This window comes from Syngnathus scovelli, chromosome 17 (genome assembly GCF_024217435.2).
Source record: "Syngnathus scovelli strain Florida chromosome 17, RoL_Ssco_1.2, whole genome shotgun sequence".
In the NCBI taxonomy this organism is placed as follows: Eukaryota; Metazoa; Chordata; class Actinopteri; order Syngnathiformes; family Syngnathidae; genus Syngnathus; species Syngnathus scovelli.
In genome coordinates, this window is record NC_090863.1 from 10,488,833 (window position 1) to 10,515,447 (window position 26,615).

Genomic DNA, 26,615 nt, shown 5'->3' on the forward strand with positions numbered 1-26,615 from the left:
TCGTATGACAGTGTAGAGAGCCTCGTGAATCAAGCATGGATGAATGACGTTTGAAACATCATCACAAAGACTTCAACAATAGTCTCAGCAGAGCTGCAAGTTGAATGAAAAGCTTTGTAAACTCCATCAGACAAAAAGAAGTTAGAGGCATCTCCAGGAGCGAAAGTAACTTCAGTAAACCTGAGAACAAGTTGAAAATAACTCAGTGGGAATAACAGGGGATAAAAGTCAGGCTTGCAACTCGGGTTTTCAGCAGGAGTTTGTCAGATGTTTGAGAACACACGCCGCTGCACACAGCTGCATCTGTCAAAGTTCAGAGAATGTTTAGAGACCGTAGTGCTCCTGAGAAACATTGATGTCAACTTGGAAGGGCTCCACAGCAAGATTCCCTCAAGGTGAACAATACAAAGCGCTTTGGACACACAAGCACGTATAGCAAAGAAATGCTCTGGTGAAGTCAGAAAAATCCAGGAAGTGAAATATTTTATATATATATGAATATTTTATATTTAGTATGTATGACTGCTTTTTTTTTTTTTACGATATTTCGGGACGCTGTCTGATTCTAATGGCTTTTACTTCCTTATTGTCAGGGTTTGTCATGATCAAGTTAGGCTTTTTATTATTCTGAAAGCTTGCACTAAATGAACAAGCGCACATGAAGACAAGTGTCCTTTGATTAAGCGACATCAGGAGACTGAAATAGGCCATTGAACCTCTGTGACAATGCTGCTAGTCTTTGAGGTTACACTCAGGAAAAATTATTTTGATGGTACAAAGAAGAAAATTCAAATAAATGTTGATTTGGAGTCAAGGCATTAAAAAAGACGATAGCTTGCAATCATTCTGCATGTTTTGGGTAAAGTCTTTCTTATTAAGAAACAGGTCTAGTGTGATGTTGAATTAAATCTGACAGTGGTATTTTGATTCACATCACATCGATACTTTGTGTGTCAAGCTTGCCAACTTGGTCGTTATACAAATAAACAGCAGGTACAAAAGCTAGTCCACAATCTTTGTCAGATATTTCAGGCTAATTATAGTTGTTGGTTTTTGGAAAAGCTACAGCTGTCGGCTGCTGTCACATGTTGTTAGGTTGAGGCTCATAATGCAAATTTCCACCAACTTCATACAATATTTGTTTTTTAACTATGCTTATTTTTATGTAAAAGCAGGTAGACTAATGAAGAAGCCCTTCACATGATTTATAATCTATCAATGTTGGAAAAACATATGCATTATTCATCATGCATTCTCTAAAGAGCAAAAAAAAAAAAAAAAAGACATTGGTTCTAATGCCATTTGATTCATAAACTCACTATTCCAAATTTGGAAACATATAGTGCTGTATATATAATATAATATAATATAATATAATATAATATAATATAATATAATATAACACAACGTAACGCAACGCAATGTAATGTAATATATATAATATAAAACACCTCAATCATTAAATTTTAAAGGGTGACACTTCCATACAGAAAAAAAAAAACAATAACCCAGAAAACCCCACAGGCATACAGTATTTCTATCTTTTGACTCCCTAGATAAAAAGGAAATAAGCATTATTGCCACAAACGTCACCTGGCACATACAGCATATTCTTTTGTGGCTGACTATATTGAAACTTATTACGTTCATAAACCCTAACCCTGGTAAAGAAATGATAAGGATCCATCAGTAAAATGCTCAGATTTGCAATAGACTGGATATTAGATATCTTTGGTCATCTGTCATCCGTGAATGCTGCTCTGAATTATAATGACATTGACTTTCATACATGCATTGTTCATATTGCTCAGCCTGAATGGTGGGGGGAGGGGGGGGGGGGGCAAGGCAGGATCCACACTCAGCAAATCAGTCAATCACAAGGTACATAGAGATGGAGAATGATGCAGACTCACATTCCCACCTATGGGTAATTTAAAGCCCTTAATTAGCTTAGAATGCATGTTATTGGAATATGGGAGGACTACTGTACTTGACTTGCAAAAAACTGTAATGTCTTATTTTTCTGCAACTATAACGGAATACACATGTTAAAATTAATCCTGTTTTGTATTTTGACCAGATAGTAAGTCACATCCACACAATAAATGGATATTCATGTTCCTTCGCTATTTCATGACAACATCATGAAATGAAAGTGCCACTTGATAAATTATTCAAATGTTTGACTCTATGCAGCAAGGCAAATAAAATTATGCATGGTGAACTGCAATAGCAGGCTGGACTATTTATGATCTTACTTTAGGAGGTGACAAGAAAAAAGGTTGGTGTACAGTGCTCATGAAAGTAAAATACTAATGGTGTTTGGTAGTAATGTTGCAGAAATATTATGGTAGGAACTACTACATCCGAGAACTGATTAAAATAGAATAACAATTGCAATTTTTCTCTTTCTTGCTCTCACTTTCCAATGAATATCCTATTCCGTAGTCCATCATGATAGCAGCCTTACGTTGAATCAGAAATAAAACATTTACTTTCAAAAACAGTGATAAACATTTTTGGTCTATTTTCTGATGTAATGTCCTGTTTTTAATAAAAAGAATAAATTCATTAAATTCATTAATTTTTTTAGCTGATGCATTGGCAATCAAATCAGCAAATTAAATAATTAAAATAAAATAATAATAATAATAATAATAATTTGTTGCAGTCCTAGAATTAAATATTACATATTGAATATTTTGCACTTCATCCACTTCAGCTGATCCTGTCTTATTTTTACAAATGGATAGTATACGTATTTTTAAATATATCACGAAAGTTACAGTGAGCTTATTAGTTAATATTTTCTAATTTACAAATTTGAACAGAGGTGAAAATCAGTGACGCAGGATCTTTTTGTGTTTCAAAAAGTGGTTTGATCAATAGAATCCTAACCATAATGTAAAAGAGCCTGAGGACAATGGAGGTGAAGTGGAATCGGAAATGATTATATTTAAAAAAAAAAAAAATACAACAAAGTGCTATGCTTATCAGCTGTGCCTCCATGTGAAAACCCAATGAAACAGATGATGCACATACACTGTACAAAAAAAAGACACAGCAGTGCCAGATTTTAAAAAAGGAACTGGTCAAGCAAAGCACTCTTCTTCCTGCAGACAGAGAAAGGAATCAGGAGGTTGGCGACGGCAATAACACAATAACTCTGTGCTGTCTTCAACCATGACTAAGAAGGAAGCAACAAGAAAAAAAAACACGAGGCAACATTGCCCACATACTTCTCATGCCATATTAAAAAAAAATTGAAGGATATTGATTACCTAGGGATCCAAACAGGCTGGCAAGATGTCTCCCACCCACGACATGAAACAATCTCTTCTAACGCTCTCAAAGAAAACAAAATGGTGTAATCTCAAGGTGCAAAAGACTCCCGAAAGACATCACTTCACCAAATGAAAACCTAGCACATCAAGCAAAACTCTTAATAAGCTCTCAGATAAACTACAGCAAAGCATTTATTCTAACTAAAAGCGCTGAAATAAACATAAACCCTCAGGGCAAACACTGTTCAGCTGACAAAAGAAAATGACAAAATGAAGAATTAATTAAAATGTGACAAAACAGCAAGGAAGTTAACGGGAAAATAAAACGTGGGGGTCGGGCTAAGAGCGTTCTACACACTTCAACGCTACTGAGGCATCACCAGAGAGGCCGATGGCACGACCCACGTGCAATTTTTAGCTTGGCAAAGACAGAAAGACAAAAGAGAGTCGTTTAGTGGGGTGAACAATCAGTAGAAGCAAGCCTTTGTGTAGTGAGGGCACATTTAACCCATAGCAAGCAGTGGCAGGAGCCAAGAGAATGAAACTGCATGAACAGGTGCCTCGTGTCACTTGGGCTTCATTAGGAGGTTAGCAGAGGAGAAAGAAGAGTCAAGCCTGAGGCAGCAACACAACACTTGCCTCCCTCTTCAAGCCAGGCCAAGTCAGATGAGCTCTTACGCTTTGCATTTTACAAAGTTAGTTGTTGTATCACCTTGACCATATTTACAGGTGTCAAACTCAAGGCCCGGGGGCCCAGATACGGCCCACAACATCATTTTATGTGGCCCGCCAAGACAAATTGTGCATCGAATTCGTGTGTCATTACTAGAATTGCAAATTGTCTTCACTTTTAATATCTGTCGCGGCTTATAGTCCGGAAATTACGGTAATATCTTTTTTTAAGTATTTGACCAGTTTTTACTCGACTGATATGAAAACGAGTTATGTCAGTTTGTTTTGTAGCTTTTACTGTATATAATATGAAGTGCTCTTGCATTTATTTGGGTTGACAGTCGTAATGGCCCTCGGAAAGAAGCTATGACGACAATGCGGCTCGCAAAATAAATGAGTTTGACACCCCTGCTCTAAACACAACATCTTACAAAAATTTGCAGTGTGTTTATCGAATGACGATAAAGCTCAGTCTACTAATTAGCCAAACAAAATGGAATAACATTGTTAAAGTAAACACCAAAGCACTTTGGGAGAAATCATTCTCTAATGGAAAATTCCTAGGAATGAACACACTGCTCACGAGAACTGAAATATGACTGAATAAACTGTAATGCAACAATAAATATTATCTTCACTCCCTCTGACTACAAAGTCAATACCTTGTGGCAGATGTTTGTTTGTTTGTTATTTAAACCAGAGTGTTTGTCCCTTCATACTGTTGCGGACTTATTGCATTTGTGTAAAAAAAAAAAATATACAGGAAAAATGCAGGTCGAATGACAAATAGTCTATTTCGGGATCACTGTTAAATAAAATCATATTGACGTGTGTGACAGTATTGCTCATCTGGTTTCATCTTCAAAGATGTGATACAAGTCTGTTTAATTTTCTCAGCCGTCGAAAAGCTGGAGACTGCATTCTTATTTCCTTTGGTGCACGTGTCAGCTCCAATAGAAAGGAACGTGATGCTGTGTAAATATTTTAGTAGCGTTTCCTGTGTCTTCTGATCTAAAATGCATAATGTGATGACGGTGACTTGGAGTCTGTCGCAAGAGATTTTTCATTTTAAGTCTGGAGTTGGCAAAGACTTATGGAAGAATATTGCCCCGCATTGTTTTCTTTCAATCTATGGCAGTGTGAAATGAACTTGTTGCACCTTTACAACGTGTTTACACATGAGTGCATTTTCTGCTTTCCACTCAAGCTGAACATTCACAGCTATCTTATTGCCATAAACATCCTGACAGAAAAGAAGACCCAGATGGCCGAAAAAAATTGTGAATTACGTGAGCACATTCATTTTGCTTAAACTTTGAAACCAATGAAATAGACAAGAGACAGAATATGGGATCAGCTTGACAAATCTTTGTCTAGTCAGTCACAGTTTAACTCAAGACCTTTCTACAATTTAACATCATGTAAAATGGGCAATTACCGTATTTTCCGCACTATAAGGCGCACCTAAAAACCTCCAATTTTTGGCGCCTTATATATGGACCAATATGGATTTGTGGATGAGGACTAACTTATTAAAGTGTTTATTTTGTGTGTTGTGTGATATTAACGTTTGAGCAATATTGAGTTATTGATATATTGTAACTTTATGAAAGTGTTAGTAAAGTCAAGACATTAACACTTTTATGAAATCATTAATAAGAACCTTATCAACTCTATTTGTTATGGTTGATAAATTCACTGTATAATTTCCCAATCAAATAGCGCCAGAGCTCCCCAACAAATAAATGTGATACATTTTAGTGGGAAAGAATAATCCATCAGGTCAAACATCATCACAAAGCAGTAAAATTACAAATTATTCAACATGCTACCTTGAATGGAAGGGAATCTTCAAAGTGTTTAATCCTGGTGCGATATGTTAAGGATTTTCTTAAAGTTCAACAGCAGCAGAAGTGATAAGAAAAGGCTTCAGAATCAGATTTCATGCTTTCTTCATTTTTTTTTGTAGTAGAATAAATGCATAAATTATATTTAATGAAAATGATGTGAGGCCAATTCTGCGTCTGTTTAAAAGCGATAGTTCAACATTTGGGGAATAATAGATAATGAGGAAAATATCCTTCTCATTGCTTGAACAATAGTAAGCCGGAGCCAAAAGTTAGCTGAGATGTGAAGTCAATAGTCAAAATGGAAAATGCTTGTGTGCATACTATAGGAAGTGCAAGATCTCTTTGTGTGTTGTTTAATAATTCCTTCAATTAATTCTTATAATAGTTCAGAGGAATTGGGGCACACTGTTGTCACATTTTTTTGATTGATTGATTGATATCTTTATTTTGAACATATTTAAAACATAGAAAGTACTTATTAAGGAGTACGATGACATCCACCGCATACATTTTTTTCAAAATGTGTCTTACTGCATCTCGGTGAAGTATACCAAAATCATGTTTCACTATCTGCGCCGCAAAATAGACCAACTTTTAGCTGGTCTTTTGTCTATAGTTTACTTTCTGTCACCAAATTGTGAGGCACGCTGGGAGCTTTTAATACTTAATGCTCTTGGTCTGCTGAAATGCCGATTTTGTCGATTATGTCGAAAGTGCTTTTCATATTTACAATGATAAATTTGCAACAAAAGTCTGAAATCAGGAAGGGCAAATACTTTTTCATGACACTATATGGCAAATAAATTATGTATACAAGCCATTTTATGTTTTGTGGCGAAAAAAGCTAGTCTGTGTACGGCATTGAATGCATTTTTAACAATAATGTAGTAACAGCAAAACAACACCTTAAAAGTTTAATGAGGTCCTTCTGGTATAATGCCACTTAGGGCTATTCCATGATACAATAACAATAGTTTCCTTCACAAATTAGTTGTGAAGTAGTTTTCTTTTGCTCTTTGTATACTTTGTAGAATAAAGAAATTTAGTTCAGTCAAGCAATTATTTTTCTAAAAAATCATATGGAAGAATCTCTTCTTAACTTTTATTTCTCTTTCAAATTGGTTACATATACCGTAAGTCACAGTACAATAATAAATGTTTTTCATCGTGTGTGTGTCTGTAATGAACTAAATCTACAAGAGGATAATTACTGTAGGTTACACTGTATTTCAATTCACGTTCAGTGAAAAGACATTGCAGTAATCACAACAACAAAGAAATAATTAATAATTGTGCACAAATCATGAAGGTCCATCAGTATTTGACCATGTTTGGGGGTGATATGCTCATCATCGCCTGGTGATGGCAGCATTGCTTCTCAGAATGTTAATCATCACTTGTTTTTCTCCTGCCCTTATCTGGAACAGTGTGACTTTAAGGGAAGTGGTTAAAGGTTAAATACTTTTCTCAAGAGTGCTCCACACAGTCCCTCATCATATGCTAAAATCCGCATACAAAAAGCTGCGAGCTATAAGCTCTCAGATTGCCATTTTACAACGTACTTATCAAGTGGAATGCTGCACTTCAGCTTTAAGGCTGTATGCTAATCACATGGCTCAGACTCAACGACAATTATTTAGCCTGCGATTCGGAATGTAAAGCGATGTAACATTTTGAGGGATGAGCTTGGTGGGTTGGCCTGTTTATTTCTGAGCACACATTCTTTTGTACTGCTGCTCCATAACAATATTTCATGCTCAGTGGAGCGTAACAGATCCTCCTCAGCTATCACAACACTGCTAATTAAAGGAAGGCATTCATGAATTGGATCTCAGTCTACAGATCTATAGTCAGTAAGTCAGTATGAATGAACCACCAGGAAATGTCTCCCATGTGTTTAATCTCTTATTGTGCCATTTGCGAATTCCGTAGTGCTGCTCAGAGGGTTTTACATACTCTGCCAGCAGGATGTTTCAGTCAACATTCAGATTTCGATAATGCCGCATCCCAGCCCGTGTTGTGATACACACGCCCGTGGAGTCTCAGATGCTTTTAAAGCACACATTCGAACCAGGGGGTTAGCACCTGTTAGGCCATTTCCACATCAGGGCAAATTCACAGGGGATCAGAAGGCCTTGGCAAAAAAAAATCAATAACTCTGCCAGACACATCGGAGCTGGCGTTATGAGTGACCATGACTTATGACACCGACGAAATGGGTGACTGCAGGTGAATATCAAGACAATGGCTGAAAAATTCTGACAGTATGCATTCAGTTTCAGAGTTTTTGTCCAGCTAATATAATACTAAATTGGTTATTTTCTGTTATATTATGATTAATGGTGACTAACTGATTATGCAATATCAACCTACCTTCAAGCCTGGGATGGATAAATTAAGTGCCTATGAATGTACAGTGCATAATTCATTAGGCGACCACACTTCATCGTCTCAGGGACTATCCAGAATCTCAAAGTGCTTTCATGCGGACCGTTATCTTCACGGAGCGCTCAACTTTAACAGGAATAATTTCAAACTGAACTTTTTCTTTCTTCAATTTTCTGAGAAGAAAAACATCAAACCCATAAAATGTATGCATTTTCACCGATACCAATAAGGATTCTATTTTAGAATTAAAATAAGCGTCAGTTTGGTTTAATTAGGGAAGATGTTGAAAATAAATAGATAAATCATTTCATAAATTTGCTAAGCAATTCACACAATACACGACTAACAAAACTTGCCTATGGTAGACCACCATTCGTTTTTTTACTGTGTTTGGGTCCTTGACATTTGCAATTGCTGTGATACTATTTTGTCACAGGCCTGGTGTCTTTCAGAGCTTAAGCTCTAGTTGCTCTTTGGCACATTGTCAGAACATCCCATTCTCTCCCCATGCCGCTTCGTTGCATACTCAACCACTGCTGCGTCCAACCATGCCCTTGGCAATTACTTTGTTTATGCCGTTCATTGTAAAGGGTCTGCACTGAGTCATTTTCAAACAAAATGTAAACAGTGTCCAGGCAAGTGGGTCGACTAATATTGTAGAGGGGTGGTAATCTGGTTTGCGCTGGCACTGGAAGCATCTCTATTCTACCATCAAACGTGCTAATGTACCATCACTGTTCAGTTATTTTGAAGCTAGCATTTGAAAGTACATTTGAGTCATATTCCATTAAAGGTTGATCAGTATTTTTTTCAGGATTGTCTACAAGAACACAGATATTAAGAAAAAAATACATTTTAAATGTGTTTTGGTTTTTCCTCCGATTGAGTTTTGGGTAGTTGAAATTTACGATTTCGGGTAAAGGTTGTATTGTTTGCACTGATGTATTGTATTTTTCCAACGATTTTTTTCCATCAGCAGAACATGTCCATGAACCGGCACCAGTTAAATTAAATTTCAAGCCAAATCACAAAATGAAATAATATTGAATTGAAAATACAGAGGCTATAATTGGGCCATCTAAAATATGACTTAGAAAATTGAACTTCCAATAAAAAAGGAAAAGCCTATGATATAATAAAATCATATCCTGTATATTTAAGCTTCAGAAGAAAGCAGAAGTGTGATCCTTCTCACTCCGTAGGTGTTGGGGTTGCAGGAGCTTGTTATTCTGGTCTTGTTTCTGCGACAGCATGCATTGTGCCAAGCTAACTGTGCAGCCATATTTAGTGATAGCAGCTGGTGAGCCTGCAAACATGCAAGAATGCACTCTTGCTTATCCCTGCCCAATTTCCATCCCTCCCTCCTTATTCCTTCCTCACTTTCAGACATTCTCATTAAGAACAGAAGAAAAAAAAAAACATCCGGATGACAAGCACAGCCAAGTTCTCCCCAGGTTTAAATCACACTGACAATTCAAAGAGGCATTTGTACTAACTTGAACTAACTTTACCCCAAAGCGCTGAAATGACTAAGAATTTTTGTGAGGCCATTTGTAATACTTTGAGCTGTAGAAGCTGGGTCAAATGATTTATTATGCTGTCCTAACATCAGATCATGTCAGTCATCACTATGTCTAGCGGTTGTGCTTTTAATATTCTGTTCGGAAAATCCATCCATCCTTTATACTCTTGTCCTCATTCAGGCGATATGTTTTTGTATTCAGAGAATTGGTAGAGTACCTACTGTATATATTTGGGCTAGTGTGGAGAGATCCGTGTCTGCAATAAAAATACTGCACGTTCGCCGGTCGCTCCAATTTTCCACATCCAATGTCGGAACAATATTGTTGCATGATTCAGCGTTTGAGGTAAGGTCTATGAATCGTATACAGCATACGTCTGTCTATGGACTTAGCCATCATATGTCATGTTATTATCTGCGCACATTGAAAAAAATAAAAATAGCACCCACAGATACGGTCAACAATTACCGTAATTTCCGGACTATAAGCCGCACCGGACTATAAGCCGCACCAGCTAAAATTCAGGGATATTTTAGTTTTTTTCTTACATAAGCCGCACCGGACTATAAGCCGCACGTGCACATGAGTTTTTTACAAGGAAAGACAGTACACAGAAAGCCGTAAAAATTCATAAGTACGCCGCGCCGCCATTTAAGCCTGAGGGTTCAAAGTAACCTTCTGAATAAAATGCATTAAAAGTTCACATTCATTACTTTTTACGAGTGTATAAAAGTGATCACGTCATCACAAAAATCACGAAAAAAAATCTTATATAAGCCGCACCTGACTATAAGCCGCAGGGTTCAACATTTTGGAAAAAAGTCGCGGCTTATAGTCCGGAAATTACGGTATATTTACTTTGGAACATGAATCCCATTTTAACCACAAAAACATTGTGTGAGCTCCCTGGGGTCTAAATTGTTCCTTCCATCCCCAGCACTTCGTTAGTGGGTGTTGTAGATGAAATCTTTCAGCCAAGAAGTTCGATGATGGACAATACAATCCTCACAGCAAAATAAAGAAAATGATTACATCAAGTTGAAACGGAAAACAAGAAAAAGTGAGACAACCCACACAAGGTTGTGATGAATAGTGATAGAGAATCTATCTGTCCCTGCTCTGAGGGGGAGGCAGTGTGCAGAACATTTTACCTACATCTATCGGGTGCTGGAGACTGATGTATCGAAATATTCCTATCCTGGCTGCAGGCGCGGTTCCCTTCATTTGTACATTTTGACGACCGTCATCTCCCAGCTCATGCGACCCAAGGTCACTGGTTATTATAGGAATGCAGACACCTTCTCATGGGAGAGTGAGGGACAATTTTGTCAACAGGAAATCACACAGCAAAGATCAAAAGGTCATGGTGAAGACAATGACATATTAAGGTGTAGCAGAGACTGAGCAAGTTCAAATAGCTTCCAGTCAATAATAGGAGGTGGACACAATTTCCTCTTGACCTGTGCAATCAAAGCCATTCATCCCCGCAGCTAGCTGTGATTACAAGCTATGGGGCTTTAGAGGTTGAACTCATGAGGTGTGTTTTTTGATCGTCTAATGTTTGAAGAAGTTCCAAGAGCGTTTACCATTTTAAGAATGAATCAGCTAATTACTTGCATGCATTACATTTATTATTTCTGTACCACCCTTTACATCTATTATTTATTTCCACCAAACCCACATTTATTGCAAAATAGTGTGCACAGCTTTTTATCGACGTGTGGTATAATGACTACTATTTTTTCCAACTAAACGACTGCTGCAGAGCATTGGGCACTTGTTTGTTTGTGCCTATAGAAATACAGTATGTTGTCCGCCGAGTGGATACATGACCTAAAGGCGACCTACCCACAAGCGAACATCCACCCACTCTGTGTTAGACAAGAGTGTGGCTGGCTACCCATTTACAGCAAGTCCCTCAACCTGCAAGGTTGCTGTGAAAAATAAAAATGCTTTAACTAGATTGCACTAAGCCCTAGTCTTCAAATCCAAAATTCAAGACACAGTCAACAGGAGTTATGAACATGCAAATGTTCTGTAATAATGGAGACATGATCTAACGCAGGTATCCTGTTTTTGTTATTTTTATATTTCCAGAAACTTTAGGATTTTTTTTTGACATACCGTGTTTTCCGCACTATAAGGCGCACCGGATTATAAGGCGCACCTTCAATGAATGGCCCATTTGAAAACTTTGTCCATATATAATGGGCACCGGATTATAAAGCGCACCTTCAATGAATGGCCCATTTTGAAACTTTGTCCATATATAAGATATATACATTTGGCCCGCGGGCCGTACTTTGGACACGCCTGCTGTAGTGGCTCAATGTTGGTCCATATATAAGGCACACCTGATTATAAGGCGCACTGTCGGCTTTTGAGAAAATTTGAGGTTTTTAGGTGTGCCTTATAGTGCGGAAAATACGGTACATTAAAACCAGACAACAGCTTGAAGGAAGGTTTCTGTTTTATTTAGAGAAATTACTTGAGGAATAAACCACAAGAAGCTAACTAGCATCATAAAATATTTTTTAGGTCTCCCAAAAAATATTGATAAACAAATCAACATAGTAATATTGTATTTTCAGCACTATTAAATGCTTGCTCATGTGGGGTTTGATAGGTTGTTTTTCTTGGACCTGCTAAATATAGAAAGTGCTTTGATATAACTGTTGTGAATTGGCACAATATAAATAACCGACTTGACTACCGCCAGCTTCCTTTCACAAGCAAAAAAAAAAAAAGCAGTGGCAAGAGGAAAAAAAGAGAGGCGTTTGGAGAGGACGTCATACATTACCAAGCAAGACATGTTTATATTTTTAAACAGTCATTACTGTGTGACAGCTGGGTGTCTGTCATCTAGTTTGTCTTGATATGATTTATTTGCAGTCTGGCAGGTCTGAATTTCAAATCACAGCTTACACAATGGTGCTCATTCCCGGGAAGTCAGTATTCACTTTGAGACTCATTAGCAAGATAGCCACACTTTAAAATAAAATGGCCCCTTTGCAAGGACCCAAGTAGTAAAACTGTACGGAGCAGTTGGATTTGCATTGGCTGTATCTGTTTCTCTTTGGTGTAATAGTTTTGGTGTAAATTTTGTTAACACTGTGGTTGGCTTGTAATCAAATGTGTTAGGCCATGACCAATAAAATTGTGGCCTAATGAAAGTACTTTTACTTACTATTTTGCAATCATTTGGACTGAGTAAAGCATGGATAATAGCATGAAAAGAAGCCCCGAGGTCAAACATGACCTATGAACCCACTCATTTTAAAATGTAATAAGTTAATTCAAGTAATACTTTAAAATTGCTCCAAAGCAAAATAAAGAAGAGGGGACAATGGAGTGTGGGGCTTTGAGATCACTAACCAGTCAATAAGGTAATCACCATAACACATTTCAGAAAGGGATCAGCAGTGGAACGTTCCAGGGAGAGCAGTGTTAAAGACTAAGTACTAAGTAGTAATTTGCTCAATGAATTGATTTCTACCATGATTCAGAGGGATTTTCCGACGCTGTTAACATATCTATGAATGACATACCGTATTTTCCGCACTATAAGGCGCACCGGATTATAAGGCGCACCTTCAATGAATGACCCATTTTAAAACTTTGTCCATACATAAGGCGCATAGGATAAATAACTCAATGTTTTGTGTGTGTGTGTGTGTGCGTGCGTGAAGTTGTGCTCTTTTCTAATCCGAACACATGGCTCTACCAAAATATGCCTTCAAATAAAAAGTCAAAAATCAACAGATGTTATTTTATCAATTAATCTAGATATAGAAATAAGATGCATTGATGTTTTTTTTAATAGCCTACATTAATAATGTTGGGCTTTTCGCTGCGAGACAAACGGCTGATGAATGAGCCATCACAATAAATAAATCTGCTGATGCAAGTGCAATATGTTTCTTGTGTGTCGTGATATCTAAATGCCATCTTTCTTAATGACTTTTTTATGGATAGTTAGTTTTCTCAGTGAACCACAGTACCCCAATAATGAGTGTAGAAACAACATTCACGTTAGTTTCCTGAAATCCTAAGAACACAGAACTCCCCTGAAATAATGGAAATATTTAGCTTAAAAAAATAAGTCAAACTGATGCAGTAACATTCTCCCCTCAGTATCTACTCTAAATAGTGAATGTTGTTTTTGTTGGTCCTCTTATCTATAGCTTGTCTGACCTTCATTCAGCCAAGTAAGTATTTAGTTTACTTTTTTATTTATTTTAACTTAATTCGCTACTTAGTTTTGCCATTGACAAGCAGTCCTGTCTTGCTTATCTCAGACAATTCATGCGCCAGCCTTTGCAAAAGATTGCGTCATGCGGAAGCCGTCACCACAGTTTGCTACGGTAAAAATAGACATTTGAAAAAGTTACTTGTTTACTGTTGGGAACTATACACAGCATATATTTTCTCTTGTTTTGAGTTCCTCTTTATTTGCAATAATGAAACTATTTTTGTGATTCTTAGTCGAACATGAGAACTAATCATTTTTAGAGCAATCATGGCAATCTCTGTTTTGTAATATCTTTTGGTTTTTAGTTTGACAGTGATGCAGCTCATTTCAATTTCTTATCGTATGACTTTAGTTTTCCGTTCGTTTTCCGTGACCCCTGTCTGCTGAGCACTGTGAACTGAACTGAACATCTAACTACACCATTATTTGGTAATCCTCAAAAATCACATTTACAATTATTTTAAAGCAAACCTCACGCTCGGAACAAAATCAGACTCTTTCGAACCTGCAATGTGTATTGATCCCTGAAGGAAAATTCAATTTTCATCCACCAAGCAATCAATTTTCTATACCCCTTGACTTCTATGTAATTGTCCTTATTAGGATTGTGGGTGAACTGGAGCCTTTCCCAGCTGATATTGGCCAAGGAGCAAGGTGCAGCTTGGACTGGTTGCCAACCAATCGCAGCGCACATTCAATTTTCACCTTGCTCTACATATTGGCATGTTTATTACACCAAAGAGAATTTGACCATACACAAGCAAGGGAAGCAAGAAAGATGAGTGTGTAGGGGATTGCTGCCTTGCTCAGAGGCACTTCAAGAGTAGATACTGTAAATAAAATCTCTTCAACACCAACTTGACATACCAAGTCCATACCCTCTCTTGCCAGAGGGTGAGTCCTTGCAGACTGAGCTACTGTCAGTGAATTTTTATGCTAAATTAATCAATTACGTGACTGCCCCCCACAGCACATATTACTGTTTTTTCTCCCTGTCAAAATTGGTATTATATGGGGCCTTTGTGTTAACTACTTAGCCTGCAGCCGTGGCAGCTATCTGGTTAACGTGTTCAAACTTCGAGCTAAAAATAAATTACAAAGTCATTAAAAGTCGGTGGTGTGAGAAAGAGTCGTCCTCAAGCCTTGTTGAAATTTGGGCAGAAATGTTTAGGTGCTAATGTCTGCTGAAATTATGTGTGGGAACTGTCCAAGGTTTGGACAGGGACGTTTGCCAGTGATTTTTTTTTTTTTTCTTCAAAATCAAAACTGATATCTTTCTCAATGTCTGTGTTTTTCCATCATCATTTAATATTCAGCATACTAATCCCCTTTCTGTAAGCTGATGAGTTTGGCAATGTTCTGCTGTTCTCATAGTTTGGGTCATTTGTATCATGATTCATTTGGGGCCAACACTGGTTCTGTGTCAACATTTGACCCTCAGATAATTCAATGCATGAGTATTATTCTGGTTTCCCATTTCTCAAACAATTTTGGAACTTACATTTGGCTGTAATTATTCTTGCATTTTCATTCTAAACTTAAATCAAGCAATACCGTGCAAGTAGCAAGCTGTTACACAATGAACAAGAATATTAATTTGTATGCGCCAATTTTTAATGAGTTGAACTCAAAGATCTAATAAATATAAATCTGTGTCTGTATTAGAACTTTAGATAGATAGATAGATAGATAGATAGATAGATAGATAGATAGATAGATAGATAGATAGATAGATAGATAGATAGATAGATAGATAGATAGATAGATAGATAGATAGATAGATAGATAGATAAAAATACCTGTGACCTTAGCTTTCAAAAAGCTTGGCTTTAAATCATAAACAGTAATTTCCTCCTGCACATGCATCACCACGTCTTCCAATCATGAAGTAGAAAATACGCAACTTATCAGTGTAACTTTTTACCAATAACGCCTAACTAACAGTTCTCAACTGGCAGATAAACGCGTGTGTGCTGCCATACGTCTTCATTGTAGTCTTTATTTTTTGGTCCATTGTTCTCCAAACATGAACATTTGTCATGATTTGGTTGCTCATGAAATGCTTGGTTACCCAGCCAAACAGCTTGATTTAAAAAAAAAAAAAAAAAAAAAAGCAGCCAGTCCCAAGTACTGAAGGAGTATGAAAACTGTTTACTGAAGCATGATCACTGTGACATGTGAAAATGTTAACCTTTGGTTTTTCTGATTTCTTTGTAAACTGCTGTAATTTACTATGATTATGAATCAGTTGTGAGTCACGTTCTCATTAACTCAGAAGATAACAAAAGAACAAATATTAAGCAGATGAGGCAGTAGAATATTTTCTTTAATGGCATAAACATATTTTGCAGAGGCTGAAAAAAAATTAATTGTTCAAACAATGAGTATTCTAAACCAAGATTAGATTTTACATTGAATTACTACTGCCACATGCCACTACAGTATACATTTTAGTCTACTTTTCTTCCTAGTTTGAAGACTGATAACTGACTCAAATTACGATAAGTACTGGCCATAAAAACGAAATGCTGCAATTTTCAAAAATGAATCACCAGTCATTGAAACACGCACTATTTTAGAAGGTGGGCGTAATTCACCAGACAAATTTGCCAACCATCAAAAAAAGAAGAAGAAGAAATAAAATAAGTAGTCAGAGCAACAAATTTGTCATATGCTGTATGTTGTCAGAAGCAAATTTCCCTTTCCAAAATAAATTGCACATTTAAGATAAGTAACTGCAATGCCTTTCAGCACCACTGTCATGCATTCAAAGGAAGTAAAGGTTAAAGGTTAAAGTCCCAATGATTGTCACACACACAACTGGGTGCGGTGAAATTTGGTCAGTGTGGCGCTAAGGACACCAAGCACGGTTGGATCATTGGGGCTACTCAGTGTGTCCACTGGGACACCCAACACAAGAGACTCAGTAGGGCCTGTCAGGAGGACGGACTGGATACCAAACAAATAGAAATGTCCAAGGCTGTTCTTTAGGGAATAGCTGGAAAAACAGGAGACACTGACAGGTGAAGTGGACATAAGGTGAACAGGGCAATGACCACCATTACTGAGGCACCTCAGTTAGCCGCTACAAGTTTTCTCTACGTGTACTATTTACCTGAGTAAAGGTCAGCAAGACAACAAGAATGAGGCAGAGAACAACATGACAAAAAAGGACAGCAATGAAGGGGACACTGCAGAAGACAGGTCAAAAATTGATTGGGACTGGATAAATGACACAGGGAAAAATATAGAGGAGCACAGTTAACATTATAAAACACAAATTTAAAAAAAATAAAACTCAGGGTTCAACACAAATAGTCCAAACACATTTATTTTATTTATTTTATTTATTTTATTTATTTTATTTATTTTATTTATTTTATTTATTTATTTATTAGGGCAGCTAACTATTGGTTTATTATTTTTTAGGGCAGCTATGATAATTGATTGTCCTCATCATGCCTCACTAAACATGTTTGAAGTTCAACACATCTGAGATGAGACTCAGCATTAGGGTTAATTACTCGCTCAAATTATAGGCTTTAAATGCTAACTTGAAATTCAATCGGTCTTTAGATTAGAGAAGTAATGCCCTCAGCATCATTTAATTAGAAAACATTGAGGGTTGGTTTGTAGCTAAGAACAATCCAGTTAAATGGTTGATTTGCGCGTACAGTGGACGAAGGCGTATGAAACACCCCTTCAAATGAACTCTAATTTAATAGAATACCAATACAATATTGATTAAGGTTGCTAGGTTAGATACGAACTGCTTCACCATAAATTGTAATCTATTTGACTTTTAAAATGAAATTTTATGGAAAATATTGCTTTGGCAATACAGTATAGTGTCTTAGATGCTATTTTACATATGAATATTTTTGCATAGACGCTATATTATTAAATCACTTATGAATACACATTTTACTCTCCGCCTCAGTTAATCAGAAAATATTCATATAAAATAATTTGAAGAATTTAATGCAAGACGGAATGTTTTTGGGTGTAAGTATACGCTTCTGCATATCCAACTGTCAATTGTGGAATCAATCAATCAAATCAATATTTCATCCACCAAATAGGTGGTTCAAAAATGGATGTACAGATGCATGGATTTAATATTATAAATAATAGCCGAACCTCAGCAGCATATGTAGTATATTTGGGCTTCTGTTTTGAAGTTTAAAACATATAATCAAGTAAATATTTGGAACATAACCCGCACAGCAAAGAAGATTACTGTGTTGGAGGATTGTTTTTGGAAGATTACAGTTTGCTTTCCAATCTACTTACTGTCTATATCTTACAATACAATGTTGAAGACTTTCCCATAACTGGCAGTTATCGCAAATGTGTCACATCCTACTTTACATATCTCATGCATATCGGGTAGTTAATCAAATATTTACCACCGGATAGAACATGTTTTATTCTCTGCATATTTGCTCTTATAGTTGACTAGAGTTCCCTTTGGCAACTCCTTTGGCTGAATGCTAATGTATACAGTATGAGTAAATGCAGTGGCTGTCGTGTGTTATCATATTACACTATAGGCATGATTAAAACATGCCTATAGTCTCTCCAGATTTCTCCTCTGTGTGAGGTTGGCAAGTATCTTTGTGACCAATTTACATTTTATGTCCAGCTTTGCCCCCAACAGGAATTACTGTGACCTCCCTCATTGATTGGCGAGAACGTCATTTCCAGGCAGTCCTTAATTAGGATTGGAGTTAATCCCCCTCCGTCATGTCCCCCGCTGAATTTTTCCTCGCTCCAGCTGACCTCTGCCAAAGATAAGACGCACACCTTCCTTGTATTGCGCGTTAGTTGTTCACCCTAAGACTTCTGAGCTGTGCTGATAAAGCCAGGCTTTCAAGAAGCCTTTTTTTTTTCGTGAGAACACGGTACCTCATTACTTACTGGCTGGTCAGTCAGCCCATTTAGTGTGACATAAATGGGAGAAAGAATGAGTCACGTGACATGTGTCTTTACTTGTATTTCCCAAGCCCAGAACTACTAAAAGGTTATTTATTATTCAAGGACCAATTTTAAAATATCCCGAATAAAAATAATCTGAATTTAAGAAGAGTTTAAAATGTCATTGCAGCAAGGTCCTTCTGAAATTTCAAATCAGTGACTTTTTTCATGGCGACACAAAATCACAGTTCTGACCGACAGACTTTCTCCCAAAAATCGACTTCATCCTTTACCTACAAGGGAGCCACTTTGAGAATTGCTGAGCGAGGTCATTAGAGTGATTCCGATAAATTAATAAAGCTTTTCAAGCCGTTGAGTATTATGTATCCATATTGTACTAACAACTGTACACTGCATTGCATTTCATACCAAATCCTATTAAATTCTCACGAGAACAGGCTCTATCTAGTCATGTGGATAAATGGAAGCAATGTAGTGTTCAACTTGCAGACTCAGGTCCATCATCTTATGACTGGGGAGAACAGAGCTTTCTTTCTCAAGCACTCAATAATGACATTTGAGATTTGATTCCCTCCTCAATATCTGTGCTTCTTGTTCTTCACTTCATAATCTATGTAACCATGGGAACTTATATTTTGTCTGTGTCAGTGTTGAGTTAAATAAGGTCCAACACTCTTCAGGACACTTCAGACCAGTAGCGTTGAGTGGGTGAGGGCATTGAGTTGATTGCCTGAGGTGCCAAATTTGAAAAGAAGGGAAGAGAAGAAGGGGGGGGGGGGGAGTAATGATGAATAATCCTCTCCTTTGGTGTGGAGTCGCATCATTGCATCGATGCGCATTTCTGAGTTGGGGCAAAGCTGAGCCAATAGACAGCAATCAATCAGCATAGAACGGAAAAAAAATGTGTCCAGTACCGTCAGCTGCTAGACTTTTAATGACTCGGTTTTTAGTTTAGTTAGCTTTTTATGAAATCAGCTATTTGCAAAGTAATAAGTCGCACAGATGGATTTTTAAAAACATTTACCTTAAATGACATCACAAGGCAAATTCAAAGATGGGCTTGAGTACGATCACGCAGCAGTCAGTGCAGCCATTTGAAATCCGTTGGTTATAATGGATCTACCTGCTGTCAGGACAAACTTCTACAATACCTGTTGTGAGCATCGCTCTTCCCATGCAGACAATTTTGATCAAAAGAGTCACATTTAAAGCTACAGGGTTCAAAGCATAGGAAAACAGTAGCGACTGTCCTAAAGTCTTGAAAATACAGTACTAAAATTTCCCACTGTGCCGTTTGATGAATGTAATAGTGGGAGCCCTACGCTTTTAAGAACCACCTGAGCCTTGTTTTTCACTGTCGGACGCCAGCATTTGAGTTTGAAGCTACCCCTCTCAGTTGTAGGTGAAAAGAGTATAAATATGCTGGTGTGTTTTTTTTTCTATCTCAAGCTCTCTATATAGCTACCGTATTTTCCGCACTATAAGGCGCACCTAAAAACCTCAAATTTTCTCAAAAGCCGACAGTGCGCCTTATAATCAGGTGCGCCTTATATACGGACCAATATTGAGCCACTACAGCAGGCGTGTCCAAAGTCCGGCCCGCGGGGAAAATGTATATACCTTATATATGGACAAAATTTTAAAATGGGCCATTTGTTGAAGGTGCGCCTTATAATCCAGTGCGCCTTATATATGGACAAAGTTTTAAAATGGGCCATTCATTGAAGGTGCACCTTATAATCCGGTGCACCTTATAGTGCGGAAAATACGGTACATATGGTTACATACGGTAGCTTTTTTGAAGTGTATAATAATTGTGGCGGGATGTATTGTAAAACATCATGCCCAATATGATGGTTCACCTTCCTGGGCTGCTGGATTTACTACTCTCTCTACAGTCTTTACTACAGCAGAAGAAATCTGCATATGTTGACTAGAGAATCTACAGATGACCAGATTTAACAAGGAATGGCGACATTTTAGAGTATCTCCCAGAGTGCATATCTGGCGAGAAGCTGTATAAATGACAGCCTTCAGTGGACAGGAGAATCCTCACAGCCAAACTAGTGTGTCAGTGAGCAGATCTTTTTTTTACTTAAGCTCATAGAAAAATATGACCATTCATGATTGTTTTTTTTGACCAGCATTTTGTGAATGTCTGCATCAACGATTGACAGAATTATACAAGAATGGCACAATTATATCGATTAGTGATTTTTTATTAATTAAAAAAATAATTTGAGATCAAATGGTCACTAATGTAGATTATTTTACATGAAATGTAACCTGTGATAAAGTGGATTTACTTCCTAGCTACTTTGCAATATACTGCATAATGGGATCAAAGAGAAAATAAATAATCTCAAAAGGGATGTATTTTGTTCGCACTCTGAAAACATTTGGCAGAAAGATTGACATTGGACTGGATTGTAATACTGCTGCTCAGACAAGCACGATTATTACCCAAAGCGCAGCTATGACGGAGCAGATATTAGACAATGGAACGAATGAAATTTACTCAAACAATGATACTGGCAGTCAATCAAACAACAGGGGAGTACATTCCAGACACACAACAGATGGGATGGGAAATACAGAATAGACAAAGCTTGGCATAAAGTCTGGAAGGATTTTAAGTCAACATTTAAATGCCTATTGTCAAATAAAAAAGGTTTTGCTTGAATAACACAGAACTTTTTTTTCCCCCTCAATTTGCATATTTTTGGACAAATTTGTCATTTGTTCATTTTTTGATCTTATTCTAGTTATTTAATAGTTTTGTCTGAAAAACCATTGTGTGTCTTGTCTCCTCCTCTATACCTATGTGCGACAGTGTGTGTGTCTGTGTGTGTGTGCGTGATCTACAGTGGTATTAACCAGCAAGACAGATGTTGCTCCCAGCTGAGTGAGGATTTAGTGAATGCTTAATGAACATTGTAATTTCACTCTTTGCCCTGTCAGCACAGCAGTCTTCCTTTTTATTATCAGGGATGGCACAGTGCTTTGTAAACTTTTAATCTTCGTTTTTATTGAGTGCACACACTTATTGTGACTCAATATGCTTGGCCATTGATTTTCCTATATAATTTTCTACGTTTCAGTTATACATCAGGAAATTCTCCTGGAAAAGTGAATACATCTACATCATTAGTAATGCAGGGAATATCACGGCTGATAAATATTACTACCGTAATTTCCGGACTATAAGCCGCAACTTTTTTCCAAAATTTGGAACCCTGCGGCTTACCTTATCTGTCTATATTATATCTAGTACTATACAAGAGGAATATGATTGACACTGTTCGTATCTGAATACATCAAAACTGGACAACTTACTTTTTTTAATCGGTGCTTCGTATTGGCCGCAAACGCAGTTTCCAACCGGAGGAATGAGAAAAATGTTATTTTAAATGCGGACAAAATACATGCATGCGTACAAAATAGATGCTCCTAATAAATTTTAGTTTTGCTAATGTATTTTCCAAGGCATGTATATATGATCCACAATTTAAAAAAAAAGGGAAACTGATTCAAAAATAAAATAAGCATGTGCTGTGATTTTTTTTTTCTTAGTGCAAATGGCTAGCTTAGAATATTTCCTTATTACTGCGAAAGGTGCATTTACTAAATTAGCACCATAACAGACTTTTTTTCACTTTGTCATTATGGGATAAGTCATTTTGAGGGAAAGGATGATTTACGCCATTTTGGGATAAGGCTGTTACAGCAAATAAATGGAAAAAGTGAATATTGTCTGGATTTGCTGCAGTGGAACTACAATAGCCAGAACACACAGTGAGGGCAAGTCAAGTTGTGTGTCTCAGTCCAGACGATGCAATCTATCTAATGATATCCTGATGACTCCAGGGACAGCATTTTCTATGCTGAAGTCTTGAGTGACTAACAGAACGCTTTTCTGATCCAAGTCCGGTTCAGAAATGTCACTATTACGTTATTGAGTTGTTTTTTCCACCCTCTGTCTCATTTGCTTGAATCAGTAAATGTTTTTTCTATCTGTGTGAAAATGTGTGCATTTTTATGGGCTGAAATTTGCAATGTCACCACATCATGCAAATGAGATTCAAAATCACATTATGAAATCCAGAGGCCGAGACTCACCTCTCGTGAAATCTTTGGGCAGAACCCCACACTTTTTGAATGTGAACTTTACACTGATAGTTCAGTTGATCAATTCATTGGCGCACGTTGTAATGAAAAAGCACGTTTGTCAAGCTGGGACAAGCGAGGCTGGTGTCAGGCTGGTTTGAACCCTATAACGGAAAATAAGCTAAAGTTTTAACAAGAAAAATTAGCTTTTTGCCCCACTGAGGCCTCTGGCAAATATATTTCTTTTGCAGGACTGCTCTTTTTATCACCTAAATTGTCATTATTGCTGCTTTGCTCGCTTAGCAATTACCATAGAGTAAAATCAATTATTCTCAAATGAGTTGTTCAATAACACCATTCACACAAAATTAAATTCTCTGATTGTTTAGCTAAATGATTTACCTCCTGCATCCACATCACAATCAACTCCCTTACTTCACACAGGATGGTAAATAATTGTTGTTTGTGAAAGCTTGGCAGGATCATGTTGGTGGGTTGAAACTTGCAATGCGACAATCAGATACAGATACTTGGCTATTACACCGGCTAGTGTTAAAATTATTTTTAAGATGCTGTCTTCTGTCCAGAAAAATATTTTTCCTTTAGAAAAACATTCCCATAATTTAACAGGGTAAACTGGAAATAAAATTCCATGGTCGTCCTTGACTGTTGTAGGGCGTGGTATGTAGGTGGTGATGCAAGAAGAGGGTTGACCAAACTCATTCAAATTCTGGAAGATCCACAGGTTGATTGAAAAAGCTTCAGAAAAAATCCATTCGTCGAAGTTGGGTCAGGCAGGGTCAACAACAATCAAATCAATCCAGACACAAATGTTGGAAAGTCATGCATGAGCAGAGGATCAATCTACCAAGGGAAAAAGATACTTAAATGCTGGTGAACTAAATTCCGGTGGGTTAAAGTTAATTGCAGTTAAGAAGAAAAGTTTAGTCACGCTGCATTCAGGGACACACAGGAACCGGTAATATTCAGTGGTGACTGCTGGTCATTAATGGAGGGGAAGCCCCCTTTTTTTTATTTTTATTTTTTTTATGACCAAAATCATAAATGTGTTTCTTTATTAACATCATCGCTGTCAGGCGGCAACCTTGTACTGTTAAATAACAACTTTACAGGAGCTCAAAAAATTTTTTTTGGGTGCCCAGGCATTACTTTGTTCCAGTTGTATTTTTATTTTATTTTATTTGACTTTATTAATTCATGCTTGCAGTGGAGCCCAAAAAAAAAAAAAAAAAGGCCCGACTGAAGAAACAGCAGAACTTTACAATAACAACAAACAGTAAAATATTGAATATTTAAAAACTTGTTTTTCAAGGCAGCGGAGCATGGAAAAAGTTCTGGGCATGGAAAAGGTGTCAGTTTTTGGTGGCCATGCTGTTTTGCTTGTTTAAAATACTGTCTAAATAATGTCATTGTACATTTTGTACCTTGCTGTTTCAAACTCGCGTCAACATTATACTACCTAAAAAAAACAAATGCGCAAAAAAAAAATTGAGTTGAGTGAAGCAAAAGCTTATAGAGGGCTCCCCAACCACATCTTTCAGAAGAGCAGGGAAACGTTTTCCATCGAGAACTGCATATGAACATGAAAAATATCACATGCATAAATATTATATGTAATATTTCATCAACCCTGCAGTACAGCTGTCAGTTGCTCAATCTTAAGACCCTTGGAGCTATATATTGTTTCTTTAATGTATTAAAAAAGATAATTTTTTTTATTGACATAAAACAAAGACTATATCTGCACTCTCGGGGTAATTTCAGCAGTTTTACAAGTGGTACTTAGGTGAACTTCATTAAACCATTTTCTATCCATGAGCACAGAGGGAAGCTGGTTGAATAAGCAATTACTACTAAAGAGTGCTTCAATTGGGATTTCTATTTCAGTTAATGTGCACTGAGGGGACAAAAGACGAATGCAATTTTGTGAAACACCCGTTGAGGTATATGGGCTATGTGAAGCCCGCTGAGTCATTCCGCTATGCTACCTCTGCAGGTGGTGCTTCACTTAACAAGCAGAAACATCACAGCATCCCAATTAAAAAGCAAAGTGCTTACTGTCCATGCCACTTTGTGTTTTGATGTTGATGAATGATCATGGCAACAACAAAAAGTCTCCTCTAATGAAGAGATGAAAGTAGCCTTCATAGGTTATAGAGGGGCTTCTGTATTTTCATCAACTTCAGCCATCAGCTAATTCACAAGAAGTGTTGTTTTGAATCATTCATTACTTCATTTAAAAGTTTTATGGTCAGCTTCCTCCCTCTGGATTCTGTGCATCAGGCTGATTTGCTTGAAGTTGCACTCTTGCATTATGTCTGATGAAGCTATGCTTGGATTGCAATTCTTAATTTTGGATGGACAGGGACTTGTGCAGTTACTGATCTTTCAGATGAGCCAACATCACCACTTTTAATATCAGAACATCCATTTCAGACAATTTGGGTGAAAAACTAAAATGAAAATACATCAATTCACAGTGTACAACATAAACAATACATTACACACTGACTCATACCGTTTCATGTTCCAGACAGGAATTCAGGAGCAAATAAGAGTAATCCAAATCTTGTTGCATGCACGTTATGTTTCATCTTCCTCCTCACAGACCTGACGCAATTATCCGACTACCGTATTTTCCGCACTATAAGGCGCACCTAAAACCTCCAATTTTCTCAAAAGCCAACAGTGCGCCATATAATCAGGTGCGCCTTATATATGGACCAATGTTGAGCCACTACAGCAGACATGTCCAAAGTCCGGCCCATGGGCCAAATATATGGACAAAGTTTTAAAATGGGCCATTCATTGAAGCTGTGCCTTATAATCCGGTGCGCCTTATAGTGCGGAAAATACGGTACTTGTAACTACTTCCTGCCACACGACGCAACAATAACCCAAACAAATGTGAGTATTTTGAAATTTACATTAAATTTACATTGCAATACATATAGAAAAATAAACAAACACGATCCTTTTAAATCACAACAGTTCCATACAGCTTGTAACTAATGCAGCTAAAATATTTCTGATGGATGTTTGCCCATTTTAATTTTAGAATTACCCTGCTGCTTTTATTCTTCATCTCTGCTGTCCACAGTAGAACACATTTTGCAAACCATAAAGCAATCCATGTCACAGCGAAGATATATAACTCCACTGTGACACGGATTGCTTTATGCAATGCTGACTTTTCAGCTTTTGAAATAATTCAAATGCTGAAAAGTCAGCATTGCAGCAGCTTTCATCATCATCATCATCTGTCAGCATCAGTCATCGGTCCTTATAATGCTGAAGCGGCTGCTTAGAAGCACAAAACTGTAACAATGTATTCACTTATTTATGATAACCTAGCCGCTCTCTAAATTGCTCATTTTGTGCCTTTCCAAGCACAAGTAAATGATACTCATTATCTGCTGCAATGCACCGACTTGAACAGAAATGTGCGCATTGTGCAAGGAGTAACAATTTAAAATCTGTAATTGAGTGAGATAAATGTACTACGTACGTATTGTTGCTTTACTGCAGTAAAGGATGATAAAATATCCCAGAAGGGGTCGGTCATGTGTCATGATGGCCC

General features: G+C 37.2%; 1 long non-coding RNA gene across 1 annotated transcript in view; it reads right to left on the minus strand.

The window, feature by feature from the left end:
- Window positions 1-26,615, minus strand: part of LOC125985095 (uncharacterized) — a 36,927-nt gene that overhangs the window by 5,062 nt on the left and 5,250 nt on the right. The window lies entirely within an intron of this gene.